Source organism: Aquarana catesbeiana, linkage group LG03, assembly GCF_042186555.1.
Source record: "Aquarana catesbeiana isolate 2022-GZ linkage group LG03, ASM4218655v1, whole genome shotgun sequence".
NCBI lineage: Eukaryota > Metazoa > Chordata > Amphibia > Anura > Ranidae > Aquarana > Aquarana catesbeiana.
Window position 1 is genome coordinate 599,760,903 of NC_133326.1, and position 21,241 is coordinate 599,782,143.

Below are 21,241 nucleotides of genomic sequence, written 5' to 3' on the forward strand. Positions count from 1 at the left end.
TTTGGGCGCTTACTGCCTTGTGGTAAAGTTCTCAGGCCGTAGGGTGCAAGTGCAGACGACATTTTACAAGGTAAGGGTGGCAAAGTCTTTGATTTATTTTCCCTTGCAAACTTGCTACAGAATTGCAAGTGGTTTGAGCTACAAAGTTAGAAGAATGAGCTTTCTGAAAGGGAAAAGCCATGTCGCAGCGCTCCACGCCTCTTTTCAACAAGTAGAAGGCGCACATTCTCGTTATCAGTTTTGGTCCAGAGTTTAAAGAATGTGGTCAGTGTAACTGAAAGACAACTCATTCAAGCACCACTGAGGAAAGAACCTTAAGTTTCTTTGGGCGCTTACTGCCTTGTGGTAAAGTTCTCAGGCCGTAGGGTGCAAGTGCAGACGACATTTTCCATTAAGAAAGGCAAAAAGCATGCTCCAGGTGAGGCTCGAACTCACAACCTCGGCATTGCTCAACAAGTACTGCCATATAAGTACCGCGCGCTGACCGATTGCGCCACTGGAGCGCTGGCGTCATCCGAAAGATCCATTATCCATCTCTCCTCGGTTTAAAACAGACCTCCAAGTGATCCAAAACCTAAAATCCTGCTTACCCCAGACAAAAGAGAATTGATTTTCTCTCATAGCAAGAAATGGTAGCTTATAAGTGCTCCTAGAAAAAAAACACTGCCAAAGCCACTTGACTGGAGCTCAAGGACAGTTTTTTAAAAATAAAAAGTAAAACTTTTTTGAAAGAAAAAATGATATTGCAACTGCTATTGTGACGTGTTAGGAATATATTCATGCAGGCTTGAAAAGTTACTAAAAGGTCCACTGTAAACCAAGAAGTGGAAGGTAATACCAAATACCAAGTACCTTTGGACCAAAGTCAGTTTGTGCGTAAACCCAGATAAAACACAAGAGTTGTTAATACATTTAAAATGCCACTATCCAGACACTGTGTTGAGCATTTTAATGCTCTATTTGGCAGAAAAGCTGCGGATTCACATGAGATTCTGTTTCTGACTGTTTGCGGCAAGAAGACTTCTGAACATGTCCCAGAGCAGTGGCTATCAGTGCAAATCTCAAAAAATGCAACAACGCCATGTCATGTGAAGCAAAGGAGGCACACCTCTAAGGAGTGATGCTGATTGCTATTCATATATGTTGATACATCAGGAAAAACACGTCTTACCAACGCTACTTGTCAGGATGGCCTTTTTGCTTGAAGATTTTAGCCCACCGGATTTGCATGCCACAATGGGATGTCAGGAGAACGTCGGACAAAATGCAAAGCTCCTTCCTAATAAAAGCAGCTTTTCCTTTGTGGGGAGTTGAAGACATTGTTTGGCAGAAACATTGCAGGAGATTTGGTATTGGACAAGAGGACTTGTAGCCATCTTGCAGAAGATTCTGTTCAGCTGATAGCATGATGCTCAACTAATTGTGAGTTCTACTAGTAAGAGGCACACATATTAATTAAGGCATCAGGAAAGGGAACTTCTAAAGATTTTATTTGAAAGCCTTGCTTTAGACAGAGCCAAGCAAGTTCTCGAGCACCCCAGATGGGACTCGAACCCACAATCCCTGGCTTAGGAGGCCAGTGCCTTATCCATTAGGCCACTGGGGCTTGCACTGGATGCATGCAAACCCTTTTTTTTTCATTCATAAGTCATCCGTTCTCTTACTTTACAAGGTAAGGGTGGCAAAGTCTTTGATTTATTTTCCCTTGCAAACTTGCTACAGAATTGCAAGTGGTTTGAGCTACAAAGTTAGAAGAATGAGCTTTCTGAAAGGGAAAAGCCATGTCGCAGCGCTCCACGCCTCTTTTCAACAAGTAGAAGGCGCACATTCTCGTTATCAGTTTTGGTCCAGAGTTTAAAGAATGTGGTCAGTGTAACTGAAAGACAACTCATTCAAGCACCACTGAGGAAAGAACCTTAAGTTTCTTTGGGCGCTTACTGCCTTGTGGTAAAGTTCTCAGGCCGTAGGGTGCAAGTGCAGACGACATTTTCCATTAAGAAAGGCAAAAAGCAAGAAAAAGCATGCTCCAGGTGAGGCTCGAACTCACAACCTCAGCATTGCTCAACAAGTACTGCCATATAAGTACCGCGCACTGACCGATTGCGCCACTGGAGCGCAGGCGTCATCCGAAAGATCCATTATCCATCTCTCCTCGGTTTAGAACAGACCTCCAAGTGATCCAAAACCTAAAATCCTGCTTACCCCAGACAAAAGAGAATTGATTTTCTCTCATAGCAAGAAATGGTAGCTTATAAGTGCTCCTAGAAAAAAAACACTGCCAAAGCCACTTGACTGGAGCTCAAGGACAGTTTTTTAAAAATAAAAAGTAAAACTTTTTTGAAAGAAAAAATGATATTGCAACTGCTATTGTGACGTGTTAGGAATATATTCATGCAGGCTTGAAAAGTTACTAAAAGGTCCACTGTAAACCAAGAAGTGGAAGGTAATACCAAATACCAAGTACCTTTGGACCAAAGTCAGTTTGTGCGTAAACCCAGATAAAACACAAGAGTTGTTAATACATTTAAAATGCCACTATCCAGACACTGTGTTGAGCATTTTAATGCTCTATTTGGCAGAAAAGCTGCGGATTCACATGAGATTCTGTTTCTGACTGTTTGCGGCAAGAAGACTTCTGAACATGTCCCAGAGCAGTGGCTATCAGTGCAAATCTCAAAAAATGCAACAACGCCATGTCATGTGAAGCAAAGGAGGCACACCTCTAAGGAGTGATGCTGATTGCTATTCATATATGTTGATACATCAGGAAAAACACGTCTTACCAACGCTACTTGTCAGGATGGCCTTTTTGCTTGAAGATTTTAGCCCACCGGATTTGCATGCCACAATGGGATGTCAGGAGAACGTCGGACAAAATGCAAAGCTCCTTCCTAATAAAAGCAGCTTTTCCTTTGTGGGGAGTTGAAGACATTGTTTGGCAGAAACATTGCAGGAGATTTGGTATTGGACAAGAGGACTTGTAGCCATCTTGCAGAAGATTCTGTTCAGCTGATAGCATGATGCTCAACTAATTGTGAGTTCTACTAGTAAGAGGCACACATATTAATTAAGGCATCAGGAAAGGGAACTTCTAAAGATTTTATTTGAAAGCCTTGCTTTAGACAGAGCCAAGCAAGTTCTCGAGCACCCCAGATGGGACTCAAACCCACAATCCCTGGCTTAGGAGGCCAGTGCCTTATCCATTAGGCCACTGGGGCTTGCACTGGATGCATGCAAACCCTTTTTTTTTCATTCATAAGTCATCCGTTCTCTTACTTTACAAGGTAAGGGTGGCAAAGTCTTTGATTTATTTTCCCTTGCAAACTTGCTACAGAATTGCAAGTGGTTTGAGCTACAAAGTTAGAAGAATGAGCTTTCTGAAAGGGAAAAGCCATGTCGCAGCGCTCCACGCCTCTTTTCAACAAGTAGAAGGCGCACATTCTCGTTATCAGTTTTGGTCCAGAGTTTAAAGAATGTGGTCAGTGTAACTGAAAGACAACTCATTCAAGCACCACTGAGGAAAGAACCTTAAGTTTCTTTGGGCGCTTACTGCCTTGTGGTAAAGTTCTCAGGCCGTAGGGTGCAAGTGCAGACGACATTTTCCATTAAGAAAGGCAAAAAGCATGCTCCAGGTGAGGCTCGAACTCACAACCTCGGCATTGCTCAACAAGTACTGCCATATAAGTACCGCGCGCTGACCGATTGCGCCACTGGAGCGCTGGCGTCATCCGAAAGATCCATTATCCATCTCTCCTCGGTTTAAAACAGACCTCCAAGTGATCCAAAACCTAAAATCCTGCTTACCCCAGACAAAAGAGAATTGATTTTCTCTCATAGCAAGAAATGGTAGCTTATAAGTGCTCCTAGAAAAAAAACACTGCCAAAGCCACTTGACTGGAGCTCAAGGACAGTTTTTTAAAAATAAAAAGTAAAACTTTTTTGAAAGAAAAAATGATATTGCAACTGCTATTGTGACGTGTTAGGAATATATTCATGCAGGCTTGAAAAGTTACTAAAAGGTCCACTGTAAACCAAGAAGTGGAAGGTAATACCAAATACCAAGTACCTTTGGACCAAAGTCAGTTTGTGCGTAAACCCAGATAAAACACAAGAGTTGTTAATACATTTAAAATGCCACTATCCAGACACTGTGGTGAGCATTTTAATGCTCTATTTGGCAGAAAAGCTGCGGCTTCACATGAGATTCTGTTTCTGACTGTTTGCGGCAAGAAGACTTCTGAACATGTCCCAGAGCAGTGGCTATCAGTGCAAATCTCAAAAAATGCAACAACGCCATGTCATGTGAAGCAAAGGAGGCACACCTCTAAGGAGTGATGCTGATTGCTATTCATATATGTTGATACATCAGGAAAAACACGTCTTACCAACGCTACTTGTCAGGATGGCCTTTTTGCTTGAAGATTTTAGCCCACCGGATTTGCATGCCACAATGGGATGTCAGGAGAACGTCGGACAAAATGCAAAGCTCCTTCCTAATAAAAGCAGCTTTTCCTTTGTGGGGAGTTGAAGACATTGTTTGGCAGAAACATTGCAGGAGATTTGGTATTGGACAAGAGGACTTGTAGCCATCTTGCAGAAGATTCTGTTCAGCTGATAGCATGATGCTCAACTAATTGTGAGTTCTACTAGTAAGAGGCACACATATTAATTAAGGCATCAGGAAAGGGAACTTCTAAAGATTTTATTTGAAAGCCTTGCTTTAGACAGAGCCAAGCAAGTTCTCGAGCACCTCAGATGGGACTCGAACCCACAATCCCTGGCTTAGGAGGCCAGTGCCTTATCCATTAGGCCACTGGGGCTTGCACTGGATGCATGCAAACCCTTTTTTTTTCATTCATAAGTCATCCGTTCTCTTACTTTACAAGGTAAGGGTGGCAAAGTCTTTGATTTATTTTCCCTTGCAAACTTGCTACAGAATTGCAAGTGGTTTGAGCTACAAAGTTAGAAGAATGAGCTTTCTGAAAGGGAAAAGCCATGTCGCAGCGCTCCACGCCTCTTTTCAACAAGTAGAAGGCGCACATTCTCGTTATCAGTTTTGGTCCAGAGTTTAAAGAATGTGGTCAGTGTAACTGAAAGACAACTCATTCAAGCACCACTGAGGAAAGAACCTTAAGTTTCTTTGGGCGCTTACTGCCTTGTGGTAAAGTTCTCAGGCCGTAGGGTGCAAGTGCAGACGACATTTTCCATTAAGAAAGGCAAAAAGCAAGAAAAAGGATGCTCCAGGTGAGGCTCGAACTCACAACCTCGGCATTGCTCAACAAGTACTGCCATATAAGTACCGCGCGCTGACCGATTGCGCCACTGGAGCGCGGGCATCATCTGAAAGATCCATTATCCATCTCTCCTCGGTTTAAAACAGACCTCCAAGTGATCCAAAACCTAAAATCCTGCTTACCCCAGACAAAAGAGAATTGATTTTCTCTCATAGCAAGAAATGGTAGCTTATAAGTGCTCCTAGAAAAAAAACACTGCCAAAGCCACTTGACTGGAGCTCAAGGACAGTTTTTTAAAAATAAAAAGTAAAACTTTTTTGAAAGAAAAAATGATATTGCAACTGCTATTGTGACGTGTTAGGAATATATTCATGCAAAAGTTACTAAAAGTTACTAAAAGGTCCACTGTAAACCAAGAAGTGGAAGGTAATACCAAATACCAAGTACCTTTGGACCAAAGTCAGTTTGTGCGTAAACCCAGATAAAACACAAGAGTTGTTAATACATTTAAAATGCCACTATCCAGACACTGTGTTGAGCATTTTAATGCTCTATTTGGCAGAAAAGCTGCGGATTCACATGAGATTCTGTTTCTGACTGTTTGCGGCAAGAAGACTTCTGAACATGTCCCAGAGCAGTGGCTATCAGTGCAAATCTCAAAAAATGCAACAACGCCATGTCATGTGAAGCAAAGGAGGCACACCTCTAAGGAGTGATGCTGATTGCTATTCATATATGTTGATACATCAGGAAAAACACGTCTTACCAACGCTACTTGTCAGGATGGCCTTTTTGCTTGAAGATTTTAGCCCACCGGATTTGCATGCCACAATGGGATGTCAGGAGAACGTCGGACAAAATGCAAAGCTCCTTCCTAATAAAAGCAGCTTTTCCTTTGTGGGGAGTTGAAGACATTGTTTGGCAGAAACATTGCAGGAGATTTGGTATTGGACAAGAGGACTTGTAGCCATCTTGCAGAAGATTCTGTTCAGCTGATAGCATGATGCTCAACTAATTGTGAGTTCTACTAGTAAGAGGCACACATATTAATTAAGGCATCAGGAAAGGGAACTTCTAAAGATTTTATTTGAAAGCCTTGCTTTAGACAGAGCCAAGCAAGTTCTCGAGCACCCCAGATGGGACTCAAACCCACAATCCCTGGCTTAGGAGGCCAGTGCCTTATCCATTAGGCCACTGGGGCTTGCACTGGATGCATGCAAACCCTTTTTTTTTCATTCATAAGTCATCCGTTCTCTTACTTTACAAGGTAAGGGTGGCAAAGTCTTTGATTTATTTTCCCTTGCAAACTTGCTACAGAATTGCAAGTGGTTTGAGCTACAAAGTTAGAAGAATGAGCTTTCTGAAAGGGAAAAGCCATGTCGCAGCGCTCCACGCCTCTTTTCAACAAGTAGAAGGTGCACATTCTCGTTATCAGTTTTGGTCCAGAGTTTAAAGAATGTGGTCAGTGTAACTGAAAGACAACTCATTCAAGCACCACTGAGGAAAGAACCTTAAGTTTCTTTGGGCGCTTACTGCCTTGTGGTAAAGTTCTCAGGCCGTAGGGTGCAAGTGCAGACGACATTTTCCATTAAGAAAGGCAAAAAGCATGCTCCAGGTGAGGCTCGAACTCACAACCTCGGCATTGCTCAACAAGTACTGCCATATAAGTACCGCGCGCTGACCGATTGCGCCACTGGAGCGCTGGCGTCATCCGAAAGATCCATTATCCATCTCTCCTCGGTTTAAAACAGACCTCCAAGTGATCCAAAACCTAAAATCCTGCTTACCCCAGACAAAAGAGAATTGATTTTCTCTCATAGCAAGAAATGGTAGCTTATAAGTGCTCCTAGAAAAAAAACACTGCCAAAGCCACTTGACTGGAGCTCAAGGACAGTTTTTTAAAAATAAAAAGTAAAACTTTTTTGAAAGAAAAAATGATATTGCAACTGCTATTGTGACGTGTTAGGAATATATTCATGCAGGCTTGAAAAGTTACTAAAAGGTCCACTGTAAACCAAGAAGTGGAAGGTAATACCAAATACCAAGTACCTTTGGACCAAAGTCAGTTTGTGCGTAAACCCAGATAAAACACAAGAGTTGTTAATACATTTAAAATGCCACTATCCAGACACTGTGGTGAGCATTTTAATGCTCTATTTGGCAGAAAAGCTGCGGCTTCACATGAGATTCTGTTTCTGACTGTTTGCGGCAAGAAGACTTCTGAACATGTCCCAGAGCAGTGGCTATCAGTGCAAATCTCAAAAAATGCAACAACGCCATGTCATGTGAAGCAAAGGAGGCACACCTCTAAGGAGTGATGCTGATTGCTATTCATATATGTTGATACATCAGGAAAAACACGTCTTACCAACGCTACTTGTCAGGATGGCCTTTTTGCTTGAAGATTTTAGCCCACCGGATTTGCATGCCACAATGGGATGTCAGGAGAACGTCGGACAAAATGCAAAGCTCCTTCCTAATAAAAGCAGCTTTTCCTTTGTGGGGAGTTGAAGACATTGTTTGGCAGAAACATTGCAGGAGATTTGGTATTGGACAAGAGGACTTGTAGCCATCTTGCAGAAGATTCTGTTCAGCTGACAGCATGATGCTCAACTAATTGTGAGTTCTACTAGTAAGAGGCACACATATTAATTAAGGCATCAGGAAAGGGAACTTCTAAAGATTTTATTTGAAAGCCTTGCTTTAGACAGAGCCAAGCAAGTTCTCGAGCACCTCAGATGGGACTCGAACCCACAATCCCTGGCTTAGGAGGCCAGTGCCTTATCCATTAGGCCACTGGGGCTTGCACTGGATGCATGCAAACCCTTTTTTTTTCATTCATAAGTCATCCGTTCTCTTACTTTACAAGGTAAGGGTGGCAAAGTCTTTGATTTATTTTCCCTTGCAAACTTGCTACAGAATTGCAAGTGGTTTGAGCTACAAAGTTAGAAGAATGAGCTTTCTGAAAGGGAAAAGCCATGTCGCAGCGCTCCACGCCTCTTTTCAACAAGTAGAAGGCGCACATTCTCGTTATCAGTTTTGGTCCAGAGTTTAAAGAATGTGGTCAGTGTAACTGAAAGACAACTCATTCAAGCACCACTGAGGAAAGAACCTTAAGTTTCTTTGGGCGCTTACTGCCTTGTGGTAAAGTTCTCAGGCCGTAGGGTGCAAGTGCAGACGACATTTTCCATTAAGAAAGGCAAAAAGCAAGCAAAAGCATGCTCCAGGTGAGGCTCGAACTCACAACCTCGGCATTGCTCAACAAGTACTGCCATATAAGTACCGCGCGCTAACCGATTGCGCCACTAGAGCGCGGGCGTCATCCGAAAGATCCATTATCCATCTCTCCTCGGTTTAAAACAGACCTCCAAGTGATCCAAAACCTAAAATCCTGCTTACCCCAGACAAAAGAGAATTGATTTTCTCTCATAGCAAGAAATGGTAGCTTATAAGTGCTCCTAGAAAAAAAACACTGCCAAAGCCACTTGACTGGAGCTCAAGGACAGTTTTTTAAAAATAAAAAGTAAAACTTTTTTGAAAGAAAAAATGATATTGCAACTGCTATTGTGACGTGTTAGGAATATATTCATGCAGGCTTGAAAAGTTACTAAAAGGTCCACTGTAAACCAAGAAGTGGAAGGTAATACCAAATACCAAGTACCTTTGGACCAAAGTCAGTTTGTGCGTAAACCCAGATAAAACACAAGAGTTGTTAATACATTTAAAATGCCACTATCCAGACACTGTGTTGAGCATTTTAATGCTCTATTTGGCAGAAAAGCTGCGGATTCACATGAGATTCTGTTTCTGACTGTTTGCGGCAAGAAGACTTCTGAACATGTCCCAGAGCAGTGGCTATCAGTGCAAATCTCAAAAAATGCAACAACGCCATGTCATGTGAAGCAAAGGAGGCACACCTCTAAGGAGTGATGCTGATTGCTATTCATATATGTTGATACATCAGGAAAAACACGTCTTACCAACGCTACTTGTCAGGATGGCCTTTTTGCTTGAAGATTTTAGCCCACCGGATTTGCATGCCACAATGGGATGTCAGGAGAACGTCGGACAAAATGCAAAGCTCCTTCCTAATAAAAGCAGCTTTTCCTTTGTGGGGAGTTGAAGACATTGTTTGGCAGAAACATTGCAGGAGATTTGGTATTGGACAAGAGGACTTGTAGCCATCTTGCAGAAGATTCTGTTCAGCTGATAGCATGATGCTCAACTAATTGTGAGTTCTACTAGTAAGAGGCACACATATTAATTAAGGCATCAGGAAAGGGAACTTCTAAAGATTTTATTTGAAAGCCTTGCTTTAGACAGAGCCAAGCAAGTTCTCGAGCACCCCAGATGGGACTCGAACCCACAATCCCTGGCTTAGGAGGCCAGTGCCTTATCCATTAGGCCACTGGGGCTTGCACTGGACGCATGCAAACCCTTTTTTTTTCATTCATAAGTCATCCGTTCTCTTACTTTACAAGGTAAGGGTGGCAAAGTCTTTGATTTATTTTCCCTTGCAAACTTGCTACAGAATTGCAAGTGGTTTGAGCTACAAAGTTAGAAGAATGAGCTTTCTGAAAGGGAAAAGCCATGTCGCAGCGCTCCACGCCTCTTTTCAACAAGTAGAAGGCGCACATTCTCGTTATCAGTTTTGGTCCAGAGTTTAAAGAATGTGGTCAGTGTAACTGAAAGACAACTCATTCAAGCACCACTGAGGAAAGAACCTTAAGTTTCTTTGGGCGCTTACTGCCTTGTGGTAAAGTTCTCAGGCCGTAGGGTGCAAGTGCAGACGACATTTTCCATTAAGAAAGGCAAAAAGCATGCTCCAGGTGAGGCTCGAACTCACAACCTCGGCATTGCTCAACAAGTACTGCCATATAAGTACCGCGCGCTGACCGATTGCGCCACTGGAGCGCTGGCGTCATCCGAAAGATCCATTATCCATCTCTCCTCGGTTTAAAACAGACCTCCAAGTGATCCAAAACCTAAAATCCTGCTTACCCCAGACAAAAGAGAATTGATTTTCTCTCATAGCAAGAAATGGTAGCTTATAAGTGCTCCTAGAAAAAAAACACTGCCAAAGCCACTTGACTGGAGCTCAAGGACAGTTTTTTAAAAATAAAAAGTAAAACTTTTTTGAAAGAAAAAATGATATTGCAACTGCTATTGTGACGTGTTAGGAATATATTCATGCAGGCTTGAAAAGTTACTAAAAGGTCCACTGTAAACCAAGAAGTGGAAGGTAATACCAAATACCAAGTACCTTTGGACCAAAGTCAGTTTGTGCGTAAACCCAGATAAAACACAAGAGTTGTTAATACATTTAAAATGCCACTATCCAGACACTGTGGTGAGCATTTTAATGCTCTATTTGGCAGAAAAGCTGCGGATTCACATGAGATTCTGTTTCTGACTGTTTGCGGCAAGAAGACTTCTGAACATGTCCCAGAGCAGTGGCTATCAGTGCAAATCTCAAAAAATGCAACAACGCCATGTCATGTGAAGCAAAGGAGGCACACCTCTAAGGAGTGATGCTGATTGCTATTCATATATGTTGATACATCAGGAAAAACACGTCTTACCAACGCTACTTGTCAGGATGGCCTTTTTGCTTGAAGATTTTAGCCCACCGGATTTGCATGCCACAATGGGATGTCAGGAGAACGTCGGACAAAATGCAAAGCTCCTTCCTAATAAAAGCAGCTTTTCCTTTGTGGGGAGTTGAAGACATTGTTTGGCAGAAACATTGCAGGAGATTTGGTATTGGACAAGAGGACTTGTAGCCATCTTGCAGAAGATTCTGTTCAGCTGATAGCATGATGCTCAACTAATTGTGAGTTCTACTAATAAGAGGCACACATATTAATTAAGGCATCAGGAAAGGGAACTTCTAAAGATTTTATTTGAAAGCCTTGCTTTAGACAGAGCCAAGCAAGTTCTGGAGCACCCCAGATGGGACTCGAACCCACAATCCCTGGCTTAGGAGGCCAGTGCCTTATCCATTAGGCCACTGGGGCTTGCATTGGATGCCTGCAAACCCTTTTTTTTTCATTCATAAGTCATCCGTTCTCTTACTTTACAAGGTAAGGGTGGCAAAGTCTTTGATTTATTTTCCCTTGCAAACTTGCTACAGAATTGCAAGTGGTTTGAGCTACAAAGTTAGAAGAATGAGCTTTCTGAAAGGGAAAAGCCATGTCGCAGCGCTCCACGCCTCTTTTCAACAAGTAGAAGGCGCACATTCTCGTTATCAGTTTTGGTCCAGAGTTTAAAGAATGTGGTCAGTGTAACTGAAAGACAACTCATTCAAGCACCACTGAGGAAAGAACCTTAAGTTTCTTTGGGCGCTTACTGCCTTGTGGTAAAGTTCCCAGGCCGTAGGGTGCAAGTGCAGACGACATTTTCCATTAAGAAAGGCAAAAAGCAAGAAAAAGCATGCTCCAGGTGAGGCTCGAACTCACAACCTCTGCATTGCTCAACAAGTACTGCCATATAAGTATCGCGCGCTGACCGATTGCGCCACTGGAGCGCGGGCGTCATCCGAAAGATCCATTATCCATCTCTCCTCGGTTTACAACAGACCTCCAAGTGATCCAAAACCTAAAATCCTGCTTACCCCAGACAAAAGAGAATTGATTTTCTCTCATAGCAAGAAATGGTAGCTTATAAGTGCTCCTAGAAAAAAAACACTGCCAAAGCCACTTGACTGGAGCTCAAGGACAGTTTTTTAAAAATAAAAAGTAAAACTTTTTTGAAAGAAAAAATGATATTGCAACTGCTATTGTGACGTGTTAGGAATATATTCATGCAGGCTTGAAAAGTTACTAAAAGGTCCACTGTAAACCAAGAAGTGGAAGGTAATACCAAATACCAAGTACCTTTGGACCAAAGTCAGTTTGTGCGTAAACCCAGATAAAACACAAGAGTTGTTAATACATTTAAAATGCCACTATCCAGACACTGTGTTGAGCATTTTAATGCTCTATTTGGCAGAAAAGCTGCGGCTTCACATGAGATTCTGTTTCTGACTGTTTGCGGCAAGAAGACTTCTGAACATGTCCCAGAGCAGTGGCTATCAGTGCAAATCTCAAAAAATGCAACAACGCCATGTCATGTGAAGCAAAGGAGGCACACCTCTAAGGAGTGATGCTGATTGCTATTCATATATGTTGATACATCAGGAAAAACACGTCTTACCAACGCTACTTGTCAGGATGGCCTTTTTGCTTGAAGATTTTAGCCCACCGGATTTGCATGCCACAATGGGATGTCAGGAGAACGTCGGACAAAATGCAAAGCTCCTTCCTAATAAAAGCAGCTTTTCCTTTGTGGGGAGTTGAAGACATTGTTTGGCAGAAACATTGCAGGAGATTTGGTATTGGACAAGAGGACTTGTAGCCATCTTGCAGAAGATTCTGTTCAGCTGATAGCATGATGCTCAACTAATTGTGAGTTCTACTAGTAAGAGGCACACATATTAATTAAGGCATCAGGAAAGGGAACTTCTAAAGATTTTATTTGAAAGCCTTGCTTTAGACAGAGCCAAGCAAGTTCTCGAGCACCCCAGATGGGACTCGAACCCACAATCCCTGGCTTAGGAGGCCAGTGCCTTATCCATTAGGCCACTGGGGCTTGCACTGGATGCATGCAAACCCTTTTTTTTTCATTCATAAGTCATCCTTTCTCTTACTTTACAAGGTAAGGGTGGCAAAGTCTTTGATTTATTTTCCCTTGCAAACTTGCTACAGAATTGCAAGTGGTTTGAGCTACAAAGTTAGAAGAATGAGCTTTCTGAAAGGGAAAAGCCATGTCGCAGCGCTCCACGCCTCTTTTCAACAAGTAGAAGGCGCACATTCTCGTTATCAGTTTTGGTCCAGAGTTTAAAGAATGTGGTCAGTGTAACTGAAAGACAACTCATTCAAGCACCACTGAGGAAAGAACCTTAAGTTTCCTTGGGCGCTTACTGCCTTGTGGTAAAGTTCTCAGGCCGTAGGGTGCAATTGCAGACGACATTTTCCATTAAGAAAGGCAAAAAGCAAGCAAAAGCATGCTCCAGGTGAGGCTCGAACTCACAACCTCGGCATTGCTCAACAAGTACTGCCATATAAGTACCGCGCGCTAACCGATTGCGCCACTAGAGCGCGGGCGTCATCCGAAAGATCCATTATCCATCTCTCCTCGGTTTAAAACAGACCTCCAAGTGATCCAAAACCTAAAATCCTGCTTACCCCAGACAAAAGAGAATTGATTTTCTCTCATAGCAAGAAATGGTAGCTTATAAGTGCTCCTAGAAAAAAAACACTGCCAAAGCCACTTGACTGGAGCTCAAGGACAGTTTTTTAAAAATAAAAAGTAAAACTTTTTTGAAAGAAAAAATGATATTGCAACTGCTATTGTGACGTGTTAGGAATATATTCATGCAGGCTTGAAAAGTTACTAAAAGGTCCACTGTAAACCAAGAAGTGGAAGGTAATACCAAATACCAAGTACCTTTGGACCAAAGTCAGTTTGTGCGTAAACCCAGATAAAACACAAGAGTTGTTAATACATTTAAAATGCCACTATCCAGACACTGTGTTGAGCATTTTAATGCTCTATTTGGCAGAAAAGCTGCGGATTCACATGAGATTCTGTTTCTGACTGTTTGCGGCAAGAAGACTTCTGAACATGTCCCAGAGCAGTGGCTATCAGTGCAAATCTCAAAAAATGCAACAACGCCATGTCATGTGAAGCAAAGGAGGCACACCTCTAAGGAGTGATGCTGATTGCTATTCATATATGTTGATACATCAGGAAAAACACGTCTTACCAACGCTACTTGTCAGGATGGCCTTTTTGCTTGAAGATTTTAGCCCACCGGATTTGCATGCCACAATGGGATGTCAGGAGAACGTCGGACAAAATGCAAAGCTCCTTCCTAATAAAAGCAGCTTTTCCTTTGTGGGGAGTTGAAGACATTGTTTGGCTGAAACATTGCAGGAGATTTGGTATTGGACAAGAGGACTTGTAGCCATCTTGCAGAAGATTCTGTTCAGCTGATACTCAACTAATTGTGAGTTCTACTAGTAAGAGGCACACATATTAATTAAGGCATCAGGAAAGGGAACTTCTAAAGATTTTATTTGAAAGCCTTGCTTTAGACAGAGCCAAGCAAGTTCTCGAGCACCCCAGATGGGACTCGAACCCACAATCCCTGGCTTAGGAGGCCAGTGCCTTATCCATTAGGCCACTGGGGCTTGCACTGGATGCATGCAAACCCTTTTTTTTTCATTCATAAGTCATCCGTTCTCTTACTTTACAAGGTAAGGGTGGCAAAGTCTTTGATTTATTTTCCCTTGCAAACTTGCTACAGAATTGCAAGTGGTTTGAGCTACAAAGTTAGAAGAATGAGCTTTCTGAAAGGGAAAAGCCATGTCGCAGCGCTCCACGCCTCTTTTCAACAAGTAGAAGGCGCACATTCTCGTTATCAGTTTTGGTCCAGAGTTTAAAGAATGTGGTCAGTGTAACTGAAAGACAACTCATTCAAGCACCACTGAGGAAAGAACCTTAAGTTTCTTTGGGCGCTTACTGCCTTGTGGTAAAGTTCTCAGGCCGTAGGGTGCAAGTGCAGACGACATTTTCCATTAAGAAAGGCAAAAAGCATGCTCCAGGTGAGGCTCGAACTCACAACCTCGGCATTGCTCAACAAGTACTGCCATATAAGTACCGCGCGCTGACCGATTGCGCCACTGGAGCGCTGGCGTCATCCGAAAGATCCATTATCCATCTCTCCTCGGTTTAAAACAGACCTCCAAGTGATCCAAAACCTAAAATCCTGCTTACCCCAGACAAAAGAGAATTGATTTTCTCTCATAGCAAGAAATGGTAGCTTATAAGTGCTCCTAGAAAAAAAACACTGCCAAAGCCACTTGACTGGAGCTCAAGGACAGTTTTTTAAAAATAAAAAGTAAAACTTTTTTGAAAGAAAAAATGATATTGCAACTGCTATTGTGACGTGTTAGGAATATATTCATGCAGGCTTGAAAAGTTACTAAAAGGTCCACTGTAAACCAAGAAGTGGAAGGTAATACCAAATACCAAGTACCTTTGGACCAAAGTCAGTTTGTGCGTAAACCCAGATAAAACACAAGAGTTGTTAATACATTTAAAATGCCACTATCCAGACACTGTGTTGAGCATTTTAATGCTCTATTTGGCAGAAAAGCTGCGGATTCACATGAGATTCTGTTTCTGACTGTTTGCGGCAAGAAGACTTCTGAACATGTCCCAGAGCAGTGGCTATCAGTGCAAATCTCAAAAAATGCAACAACGCCATGTCATGTGAAGCAAAGGAGGCACACCTCTAAGGAGTGATGCTGATTGCTATTCATATATGTTGATACATCAGGAAAAACACGTCTTACCAACGCTACTTGTCAGGATGGCCTTTTTGCTTGAAGATTTTAGCCCACCGGATTTGCATGCCACAATGGGATGTCAGGAGAACGTCGGACAAAATGCAAAGCTCCTTCCTAATAAAAGCAGCTTTTCCTTTGTGGGGAGTTGAAGACATTGTTTGGCAGAAACATTGCAGGAGATTTGGTATTGGACAAGAGGACTTGTAGCCATCTTGCAGAAGATTCTGTTCAGCTGATAGCATGATGCTCAACTAATTGTGAGTTCTACTAGTAAGAGGCACACATATTAATTAAGGCATCAGGAAAGGGAACTTCTAAAGATTTTATTTGAAAGCCTTGCTTTGGACAGAGCCAAGCAAGTTCTCGAGCACCCCAGATGGGACTCGAACCCACAATCCCTGGCTTAGGAGGCCAGTGCCTTATCCATTAGGCCACTGGGGCTTGCACTGGATGCATGCAAACCCTTTTTTTTTCATTCATAAGTCATCCGTTCTCTTACTTTACAAGGTAAGGGTGGCAAAGTCTTTGATTTATTTTCCCTTGCAAACTTGCTACAGAATTGCAAGTGGTTTGAGCTACAAAGTTAGAAGAATGAGCTTTCTGAAAGGGAAAAGCCATGTCGCAGCGCTCCACGCCTCTTTTCAACAAGTAGAAGGCGCACATTCTCGTTATCAGTTTTGGTCCAGAGTTTAAAGAATGTGGTCAGTGTAACTGAAAGACAACTCATTCAAGCACCACTGAGGAAAGAACCTTAAGTTTCTTTGGGCGCTTACTGCCTTGTGGTAAAGTTCTCAGGCCGTAGGGTGCAAGTGCAGACGACATTTTCCATTAAGAAAGGCAAAAAGCAAGAAAAAGCATGCTCCAGGTGAGGCTCGAACTCACAACCTCAGCATTGCTCAACAAGTACTGCCATATAAGTACCGCGCGCTGACCGATTGCGCCACTGGAGCGCAGGCGTCATCCGAAAGATCCATTATCCATCTCTCCTCGGTTTAGAACAGACCTCCAAGTGATCCAAAACCTAAAATCCTGCTTACCCCAGACAAAAGAGAATTGATTTTATCTCATAGCAAGAAATGGTAGCTTATAAGTGCTCCTAGAAAAAAAACACTGCCAAAGCCACTTGACTGGAGCTCAAGGACAGTTTTTTAAAAATAAAAAGTAAAACTTTTTTGAAAGAAAAAATGATATTGCAACTGCTATTGTGACGTGTTAGGAATATATTCATGCAGGCTTGAAAAGTTACTAAAAGGTCCACTGTAAACCAAGAAGTGGAAGGTAATACCAAATACCAAGTACCTTTGGACCAAAGTCAGTTTGTGCGTAAACCCAGATAAAACACAAGAGTTGTTAATACATTTAAAATGCCACTATCCAGACACTGTGTTGAGCATTTTAATGCTCTATTTGGCAGAAAAGCTGCGGATTCACATGAGATTCTGTTTCTGACTGTTTGCGGCAAGAAGACTTCTGAACATGTCCCAGAGCAGTGGCTATCAGTGCAAATCTCAAAAAATGCAACAACGCCATGTCATGTGAAGCAAAGGAGGCACACCTCTAAGGAGTGATGCTGATTGCTATTCATATATGTTGATACATCAGGAAAAACACGTCTTACCAACGCTACTTGTCAGGATGGCCTTTTTGCTTGAAGATTTTAGCCCACCGGATTTGCATGCCACAATGGGATGTCAGGAGAACGTCGGACAAAATGCAAAGCTCCTTCCTAATAAAAGCAGCTTTTCCTTTGTGGGGAGTTGAAGACATTGTTTGGCAGAAACATTGCAGGAGATTTGGTATTGGACAAGAGGACTTGTAGCCATCTTGCAGAAGATTCTGTTCAGCTGATAGCATGATGCTCAACTAATTGTGAGTTCTACTAGTAAGAGGCACACATATTAATTAAGGCATCAGGAAAGGGAACTTCTAAAGATTTTATTTGAAAGCCTTGCTTTAGACAGAGCCAAGCAAGTTCTCGAGCACCCCAGATGGGACTCGAACCCACAATCCCTGGCTTAGGAGGCCAGTGCCTTATCCATTAGGCCACTGGGGCTTGCACTGGATGCATGCAAACCCTTTTTTTTTCATTCATAAGTCATCCGTTCTCTTACTTTACAAGGTAAGGGTGGCAAAGTCTTTGATTTATTTTCCCTTGCAAACTTGCTACAGAATTGCAAGTGGTTTGAGCTACAAAGTTAGAAGAATGAGCTTTCTGAAAGGGAAAAGCCATGTCGCAGCGCTCCACGCCTCTTTTCAACAAGTAGAAGGCGCACATTCTCGTTATCAGTTTTGGTCCAGAGTTTAAAGAATGTGGTCAGTGTAACTGAAAGACAACTCATTCAAGCACCACTGAGGAAAGAACCTTAAGTTTCTTTGGGCGCTTACTGCCTTGTGGTAAAGTTCTCAGGCCGTAGGGTGCAAGTGCAGACGACATTTTCCATTAAGAAAGGCAAAAAGCATGCTCCAGGTGAGGCTCGAACTCACAACCTCGGCATTGCTCAACAAGTACTGCCATATAAGTACCGCGCGCTGACCGATTGCACCACTGGAGCGCTGGCGTCATCCGAAAGATCCATTATCCATCTCTCCTCGGTTTAAAACAGACCTCCAAGTGATCCAAAACCTAAAATCCTGCTTACCCCAGACAAAAGAGAATTGATTTTCTCTCATAGCAAGAAATGGTAGCTTATAAGTGCTCCTAGAAAAAAAACACTGCCAAAGCCACTTGACTGGAGCTCAAGGACAGTTTTTTAAAAATAAAAAGTAAAACTTTTTTGAAAGAAAAAATGATATTGCAACTGCTATTGTGACGTGTTAGGAATATATTCATGCAGGCTTGAAAAGTTACTAAAAGGTCCACTGTAAACCAAGAAGTGGAAGGTAATACCAAATACCAAGTACCTTTGGACCAAAGTCAGTTTGTGCGTAAACCCAGATAAAACACAAGAGTTGTTAATACATTTAAAATGCCACTATCCAGACACTGTGGTGAGCATTTTAATGCTCTATTTGGCAGAAAAGCTGCGGATTCACATGAGATTCTGTTTCTGACTGTTTGCGGCAAGAAGACTTCTGAACATGTCCCAGAGCAGTGGCTATCAGTGCAAATCTCAAAAAATGCAACAACGCCATGTCATGTGAAGCAAAGGAGGCACACCTCTAAGGAGTGATGCTGATTGCTATTCATATATGTTGATACATCAGGAAAAACACGTCTTACCAACGCTACTTGTCAGGATGGCCTTTTTGCTTGAAGATTTTAGCCCACCGGATTTGCATGCCACAATGGGATGTCAGGAGAACGTCGGACAAAATGCAAAGCTCCTTCCTAATAAAAGCAGCTTTTTCTTTGTGGGGAGTTGAAGACATTGTTTGGCAGAAACATTGCAGGAGATTTGGTATTGGACAAGAGGACTTGTAGCCATCTTGCAGAAGATTCTGTTCAGCTGATAGCATGATGCTCAACTAATTGTGAGTTCTACTAATAAGAGGCACACATATTAATTAAGGCATCAGGAAAGGGAACTTCTAAAGATTTTATTTGAAAGCCTTGCTTTAGACAGAGCCAAGCAAGTTCTGGAGCACCCCAGATGGGACTCGAACCCACAATCCCTGGCTTAGGAGGCCAGTGCCTTATCCATTAGGCCACTGGGGCTTGCATTGGATGCCTGCAAACCCTTTTTTTTTCATTCATAAGTCATCCGTTCTCTTACTTTACAAGGTAAGGGTGGCAAAGTCTTTGATTTATTTTCCCTTGCAAACTTGCTACAGAATTGCAAGTGGTTTGAGCTACAAAGTTAGAAGAATGAGCTTTCTGAAAGGGAAAAGCCATGTCGCAGCGCTCCACGCCTCTTTTCAACAAGTAGAAGGCGCACATTCTCGTTATCAGTTTTGGTCCAGAGTTTAAAGAATGTGGTCAGTGTAACTGAAAGACAACTCATTCAAGCACCACTGAGGAAAGAACCTTAAGTTTCTTTGGGCGCTTACTGCCTTGTGGTAAAGTTCCCAGGCCGTAGGGTGCAAGTGCAGACGACATTTTCCATTAAGAAAGGCAAAAAGCAAGAAAAAGCATGCTCCAGGTGAGGCTCGAACTCACAACCTCTGCATTGCTCAACAAGTACTGCCATATAAGTACCGCGCGCTGACCGATTGCGCCACTGGAGCGCGGGCGTCATCCGAAAGATCCATTATCCATCTCTCCTCGGTTTACAACAGACCTCCAAGTGATCCAAAACCTAAAATCCTGCTTACCCCAGACAAAAGAGAATTGATTTTCTCTCATAGCAAGAAATGGTAGCTTATAAGTGCTCCTAGAAAAAAAACACTGCCAAAGCCACTTGACTGGAGCTCAAGGACAGTTTTTTAAAAATAAAAAGTAAAACTTTTTTGAAAGAAAAAATGATATTGCAACTGCTATTGTGACGTGTTAGGAATATATTCATGCAGGCTTGAAAAGTTACTAAAAGGTCCACTGTAAACCAAGAAGTGGAAGGTAATACCAAATACCAAGTACCTTTGGACCAAAGTCAGTTTGTGCGTAAACCCAGATAAAACACAAGAGTTGTTAATACATTTAAAATGCCACTATCCAGACACTGTGTTGAGCATTTTAATGCTCTATTTGGCAGAAAAGCTGCGGCTTCACATGAGATTCTGTTTCTGACTGTTTGCGGCAAGAAGACTTCTGAACATGTCCCAGAGCAGTGGCTATCAGTGCAAATCTCAAAAAATGCAACAACGCCATGTCATGTGAAGCAAAGGAGGCACACCTCTAAGGAGTGATGCTGATTGCTATTCATATATGTTGATACATCAGGAAAAACACGTCTTACCAACGCTACTTGTCAGGATGGCCTTTTTGCTTGAAGATTTTAGCCCACCGGATTTGCATGCCACAATGGGATGTCAGGAGAACGTCGGACAAAATGCAAAGCTCCTTCCTAATAAAAGCAGCTTTTCCTTTGTGGGGAGTTGAAGACATTGTTTGGCAGAAACATTGCAGGAGATTTGGTATTGGACAAGAGGACTTGTAGCCATCTTGCAGAAGATTCTGTTCAGCTGATAGCATGATGCTCAACTAATTGTGAGTTCTACTAGTAAGAGGCACACATATTAATTAAGGCATCAGGAAAGGGAACTTCTAAAGATTTTATTTGAAAGCCTTGCTTTAGACAGAGCCAAGCAAGTTCTCGAGCACCCCAGATGGGACTCGAACCCACAATCCCTGGCTTAGGAGGCCAGTGCCTTATCCATTAGGCCACTGGGGCTTGCACTGGATGCATGCACACCCTTTTTTTTTCATTCATAAGTCATCCGTTCTCTTACTTTACAAGGTAAGGGTGGCAAAGTCTTTGATTTATTTTCCCTTGCAAACTTGCTACAGAATTGCAAGTGGTTTGAGCTACAAAGTTAGAAGAATGAACTTTCTGAAAGGGAAAAGCCATGTCGCAGCGCTCCACGCCTCTTTTCAACAAGTAGAAGGCGCACATTCTCGTTATCAGTTTTGGTCCAGAGTTTAAAGAATGTGGTCAGTGTAACTGAAAGACAACTCATTCAAGCACCACTGAGGAAAGAACCTTAAGTTTCTTTGGGCGCTTACTGCCTTGTGGTAAA

General features: G+C 42.4%; 26 non-coding genes across 26 annotated transcripts; all 26 read right to left on the minus strand.

Annotated features, from left to right (window-relative positions):
- Positions 1-410: 410 nt before the first annotated feature.
- On the minus strand, positions 411-503 carry TRNAI-UAU (transfer RNA isoleucine (anticodon UAU)). Its single transcript is given in 2 exon segments — positions 411-446; positions 466-503. It is a non-coding gene; the product is annotated as a tRNA-Ile (tRNA).
- Positions 504-1,533: 1,030 nt separating this feature from the next.
- On the minus strand, positions 1,534-1,606 carry TRNAR-CCU (transfer RNA arginine (anticodon CCU)). The gene has a single exon. It is a non-coding gene; the product is annotated as a tRNA-Arg (tRNA).
- Positions 1,607-2,022: 416 nt separating this feature from the next.
- Positions 2,023-2,115, minus strand: TRNAI-UAU (transfer RNA isoleucine (anticodon UAU)). The gene is given in 2 exon segments: positions 2,023-2,058; positions 2,078-2,115. It is a non-coding gene; the product is annotated as a tRNA-Ile (tRNA).
- Positions 2,116-3,145: 1,030 nt separating this feature from the next.
- Positions 3,146-3,218, minus strand: TRNAR-CCU (transfer RNA arginine (anticodon CCU)). The gene has a single exon. It is a non-coding gene; the product is annotated as a tRNA-Arg (tRNA).
- Positions 3,219-3,624: 406 nt separating this feature from the next.
- TRNAI-UAU (transfer RNA isoleucine (anticodon UAU)) lies at positions 3,625-3,717 on the minus strand. Its single transcript is given in 2 exon segments — positions 3,625-3,660; positions 3,680-3,717. It is a non-coding gene; the product is annotated as a tRNA-Ile (tRNA).
- Positions 3,718-4,747: 1,030 nt separating this feature from the next.
- On the minus strand, positions 4,748-4,820 carry TRNAR-CCU (transfer RNA arginine (anticodon CCU)). Its single transcript has one exon. It is a non-coding gene; the product is annotated as a tRNA-Arg (tRNA).
- Positions 4,821-5,236: 416 nt separating this feature from the next.
- TRNAI-UAU (transfer RNA isoleucine (anticodon UAU)) lies at positions 5,237-5,329 on the minus strand. The gene is given in 2 exon segments: positions 5,237-5,272; positions 5,292-5,329. It is a non-coding gene; the product is annotated as a tRNA-Ile (tRNA).
- Positions 5,330-6,362: 1,033 nt separating this feature from the next.
- TRNAR-CCU (transfer RNA arginine (anticodon CCU)) lies at positions 6,363-6,435 on the minus strand. Its single transcript has one exon. It is a non-coding gene; the product is annotated as a tRNA-Arg (tRNA).
- Positions 6,436-6,841: 406 nt separating this feature from the next.
- TRNAI-UAU (transfer RNA isoleucine (anticodon UAU)) lies at positions 6,842-6,934 on the minus strand. The gene is given in 2 exon segments: positions 6,842-6,877; positions 6,897-6,934. It is a non-coding gene; the product is annotated as a tRNA-Ile (tRNA).
- A 1,030-nt stretch (positions 6,935-7,964) lies between these two features.
- TRNAR-CCU (transfer RNA arginine (anticodon CCU)) lies at positions 7,965-8,037 on the minus strand. Its single transcript has one exon. It is a non-coding gene; the product is annotated as a tRNA-Arg (tRNA).
- Positions 8,038-8,453: 416 nt separating this feature from the next.
- On the minus strand, positions 8,454-8,546 carry TRNAI-UAU (transfer RNA isoleucine (anticodon UAU)). Its single transcript is given in 2 exon segments — positions 8,454-8,489; positions 8,509-8,546. It is a non-coding gene; the product is annotated as a tRNA-Ile (tRNA).
- A 1,030-nt stretch (positions 8,547-9,576) lies between these two features.
- On the minus strand, positions 9,577-9,649 carry TRNAR-CCU (transfer RNA arginine (anticodon CCU)). Its single transcript has one exon. It is a non-coding gene; the product is annotated as a tRNA-Arg (tRNA).
- Positions 9,650-10,055: 406 nt separating this feature from the next.
- TRNAI-UAU (transfer RNA isoleucine (anticodon UAU)) lies at positions 10,056-10,148 on the minus strand. The gene is given in 2 exon segments: positions 10,056-10,091; positions 10,111-10,148. It is a non-coding gene; the product is annotated as a tRNA-Ile (tRNA).
- A 1,030-nt stretch (positions 10,149-11,178) lies between these two features.
- TRNAR-CCU (transfer RNA arginine (anticodon CCU)) lies at positions 11,179-11,251 on the minus strand. The gene has a single exon. It is a non-coding gene; the product is annotated as a tRNA-Arg (tRNA).
- Positions 11,252-11,667: 416 nt separating this feature from the next.
- TRNAI-UAU (transfer RNA isoleucine (anticodon UAU)) lies at positions 11,668-11,760 on the minus strand. The gene is given in 2 exon segments: positions 11,668-11,713; positions 11,723-11,760. It is a non-coding gene; the product is annotated as a tRNA-Ile (tRNA).
- A 1,030-nt stretch (positions 11,761-12,790) lies between these two features.
- On the minus strand, positions 12,791-12,863 carry TRNAR-CCU (transfer RNA arginine (anticodon CCU)). Its single transcript has one exon. It is a non-coding gene; the product is annotated as a tRNA-Arg (tRNA).
- Positions 12,864-13,279: 416 nt separating this feature from the next.
- On the minus strand, positions 13,280-13,372 carry TRNAI-UAU (transfer RNA isoleucine (anticodon UAU)). The gene is given in 2 exon segments: positions 13,280-13,315; positions 13,335-13,372. It is a non-coding gene; the product is annotated as a tRNA-Ile (tRNA).
- A 1,022-nt stretch (positions 13,373-14,394) lies between these two features.
- Positions 14,395-14,467, minus strand: TRNAR-CCU (transfer RNA arginine (anticodon CCU)). Its single transcript has one exon. It is a non-coding gene; the product is annotated as a tRNA-Arg (tRNA).
- Positions 14,468-14,873: 406 nt separating this feature from the next.
- On the minus strand, positions 14,874-14,966 carry TRNAI-UAU (transfer RNA isoleucine (anticodon UAU)). Its single transcript is given in 2 exon segments — positions 14,874-14,909; positions 14,929-14,966. It is a non-coding gene; the product is annotated as a tRNA-Ile (tRNA).
- A 1,030-nt stretch (positions 14,967-15,996) lies between these two features.
- TRNAR-CCU (transfer RNA arginine (anticodon CCU)) lies at positions 15,997-16,069 on the minus strand. Its single transcript has one exon. It is a non-coding gene; the product is annotated as a tRNA-Arg (tRNA).
- Positions 16,070-16,485: 416 nt separating this feature from the next.
- On the minus strand, positions 16,486-16,578 carry TRNAI-UAU (transfer RNA isoleucine (anticodon UAU)). The gene is given in 2 exon segments: positions 16,486-16,521; positions 16,541-16,578. It is a non-coding gene; the product is annotated as a tRNA-Ile (tRNA).
- Positions 16,579-17,608: 1,030 nt separating this feature from the next.
- Positions 17,609-17,681, minus strand: TRNAR-CCU (transfer RNA arginine (anticodon CCU)). Its single transcript has one exon. It is a non-coding gene; the product is annotated as a tRNA-Arg (tRNA).
- Positions 17,682-18,087: 406 nt separating this feature from the next.
- TRNAI-UAU (transfer RNA isoleucine (anticodon UAU)) lies at positions 18,088-18,180 on the minus strand. Its single transcript is given in 2 exon segments — positions 18,088-18,123; positions 18,143-18,180. It is a non-coding gene; the product is annotated as a tRNA-Ile (tRNA).
- A 1,030-nt stretch (positions 18,181-19,210) lies between these two features.
- Positions 19,211-19,283, minus strand: TRNAR-CCU (transfer RNA arginine (anticodon CCU)). Its single transcript has one exon. It is a non-coding gene; the product is annotated as a tRNA-Arg (tRNA).
- Positions 19,284-19,699: 416 nt separating this feature from the next.
- On the minus strand, positions 19,700-19,792 carry TRNAI-UAU (transfer RNA isoleucine (anticodon UAU)). Its single transcript is given in 2 exon segments — positions 19,700-19,735; positions 19,755-19,792. It is a non-coding gene; the product is annotated as a tRNA-Ile (tRNA).
- A 1,030-nt stretch (positions 19,793-20,822) lies between these two features.
- TRNAR-CCU (transfer RNA arginine (anticodon CCU)) lies at positions 20,823-20,895 on the minus strand. Its single transcript has one exon. It is a non-coding gene; the product is annotated as a tRNA-Arg (tRNA).
- Between the last annotated feature and the right edge of the window lie 346 nt (positions 20,896-21,241).